At 36.2% G+C, this 2,735-nt stretch overlaps 1 long non-coding RNA gene across 2 annotated transcripts; it reads left to right on the top strand.

Annotated features, from left to right (window-relative positions):
* Positions 1 to 521: 521 nt before the first annotated feature.
* Positions 522 to 1,836, top strand: LOC144641797 (uncharacterized). Of its 2 annotated transcripts, none has more exons than XR_013568624.1 (2): positions 522 to 729; positions 1,255 to 1,836. It is a non-coding gene; the product is annotated as an uncharacterized LOC144641797 (long non-coding RNA). The 2 variants fall into 2 exon arrangements; XR_013568623.1 differs by having other exon boundaries at positions 1,224 to 1,836.
* Positions 1,837 to 2,735: the final 899 nt, after the last annotated feature.

Below are 2,735 nucleotides of genomic sequence, written 5' to 3'. Positions count from 1 at the left end.
TTTTTCTTTTTAGAGAGATAAGCTACCACTTTATTCCATTTCTACGGTATGATACATTCTATGAATTTTTGGTATGGCAGTTTTAGTATTTAATCCTGAATTTCCTACTGTGCGATTAAGTAAGTTGCTAACAGGCTCGTTAGTATGTTTTCGTGAGCGATGCTTTTGAATTTACACAATGGACGCACAGCAAGATACTGTAAAACGAATTTCCGGTAATTGTTTGAGTACATAGGTGGTGGAAAACACGGATCCTGCTTCCCAAAATCCGTAACTGGGTTTACATTACGTTTTTGACGTAGGGTATAAGCAAGCCCGACAGTTTATAAATTTCAGTTAGAAACTAAACAGATGAAGTCTTCTTTTTAAGTTATCACCCAAGATTTTATTCTTTCTTATAATTTGAAACAGATTTTTGGTCTAATTAGACCGTAAATCGCCAAAATTATTTTTTCGCGTTTCTTCCTTCTCCTCCAATTTGGTATACGGAAGTGAATTTTATCCGCCATTCCTAGTGATTCCGGCCAAGAAACTTTAATGTGCCTTACATGACGATTTTTGCAGAAGTTATTCCTTCAGCAATATGGCGGTCTCGGTCTAACGAGCTTTAATAGGGTTTAAAAGCTCGTTAAGATGGTCTTTGAGAAGGAATTATGATCTGAAACGTTTTTCGAGTGTCAGAGAAAGTTACTTGGAGATTTGGGTCTATATTCGAAGCTAGAAATTGAGGTAAATTATCTTTCTTGTTGCTTCGCACGTGTTTCGGTCTGTTGCGTATGCTGTTGAATAACTTGTGTTTGTTTTTTACATCCCATCGCCCCGGGCAGCTGAAAATTTGAACACGATATTATTCATAGAACGCCCCTCAAACTGCTCAAGGCTGCTTAATCGGCAGAGAAAACGGAACAATCGATACTCACCAAGAAACTGTATGTCGGTCAAGCTGGTTATCCTATACGTAGTTATTCCATAAAACGCTGGTTATAGATAGCCACACATTAGCTTTGGGCAGAGCGCGCTGTTCAACTGACTCAAAATCGTTCACATGCTCATATTACATACAGAAAAGAAAGAGACCTGTTTTGCCTCTTCAGTGACAGCAGAATAACCGACGGAAACAATAGAAATAAAGTCAACAATTACTTTTTATTGTTTACAAATACAAGTTAGTCAGTTATTAAATTCTCGTTTATAAATCCGCGCGTCGTTTTCTTCTGTTTTAGCCAGCAGAAGGTTTTGGTTCATTTTCCCCAGGTACCATCGATATTTTGTAAAATCCCAGCAAGTTTTCTCCAAGGAAAACCGTCCCAGCAAGCGAACAGTCTCATTCCTAAATTTGCCAGCCAGCTCAAGTTCAGGTTGCAGAGCGGAAATTTTGTGGAGCGGTTTCGTTGGGTTCTTCTGCGTATGAATAGATAAAATTCCAAATGGTACAAAATGCTCTTTGGATCACCTTTTTTTTTAGATTGAAAACCTTGCTTGTATCATAAATTATTTGTCTTTAATGATTTATTTGGAAATGTAAAGTTTTAATACTTTGCCATGGTTTTTGAGATGCAATCCTTGTGTTTACGCAGTACAATTTATTGGTAGTTAATTTGAAATTCGGTCGATTTTTCTCAGGTTTTCAGGTTAGTTTTCATCTTAGAAAAAGGAAAATGTATTGTTGTAGTTCCAAATTTGTAAAGTGATTGAATTTTTTTTTTGGAAACTTGATAACTTTTACATAAGCCGATGTGTTACTCTTAAAAACGAAATGTTTTGCTCGTTAATGTGATATTGAAACTTTAACTGCTGTAAATAAGTTTTGAGTTATTAAATAAAACATGCATCATGGTCTTTCGTGTATTTTTATGTTATAAGAAGGGGTTAAAAATTTTTCATTTTTTGAGCTTTCTTTTTTGGCTTGTTACTTTTTTGTCAGTTAATTTGTTAAACACAATAACACTTTGAAGGACAAAAAGGATTTCAAAAACTCAACAACAAAATTTAACAACAAGGCGTTTCCTATTGGTACCCCATCCAATTACTAAACCCGCCCAAGAAACCTTAACTTTGGCGATAAGATGACAACAACTACTTTCCATGTGGTATAAGAGAACACGTAGCTCATCTCACAACAGCTCACCTTGAGCAGGGTTTGACTTGGATAAATTACCTTAATAGAAACCCCTTGTTCTTGTGATTCCATTAGAAATTTCAGTACAAACTTATTAACTTCAGGAACTTTCATTTCCCTTTTAACAGCTTTCTTAACTTACTTCGGCTTTATGCGTTTCTTTATCTCGAACCTATGCCCCACTTCACCCTAACCCCCCCCCCCCCCCAAATAATCATTATTCGACGCCTTCTTTACCTTAAATTGGCGTATTTTTAATTGAAATGATTCTTTGTTTTGGTAGCTGTTGTTGCCACTTTTTAAAATGTTTCACACTTCTGCGTTTTACAAAATTCACACATACTGCCTTTTAAGAAAATACGTCAATGCGCATTTTACAATGTTCCTCCCATCAACCGTACCGTTCCACCGTTCCGCCGTTCCACCGTTCCTACATTCCTAATAATAAACTAACCAGAATATCCAGGACAACACAAATTTACATATTTCAACACTTGCACTCCTAAACAAAGTGAAAAGCCTAATTCACCCTTTAAAAAGAACTACTCCATACCACAATTGACTGCCAACAGATAAACCATAGCAAAATAGTCGTAGTCTCACAGAGACCTTTGAT

This window comes from Oculina patagonica, chromosome 2, assembly GCF_052425735.1.
Source record: "Oculina patagonica isolate OP01 chromosome 2, crgOcupat, whole genome shotgun sequence".
Lineage (NCBI taxonomy): Eukaryota > Metazoa > Cnidaria > Anthozoa > Scleractinia > Oculinidae > Oculina > Oculina patagonica.
This window is presented reverse-complemented; position numbering and strand designations above follow the sequence as displayed.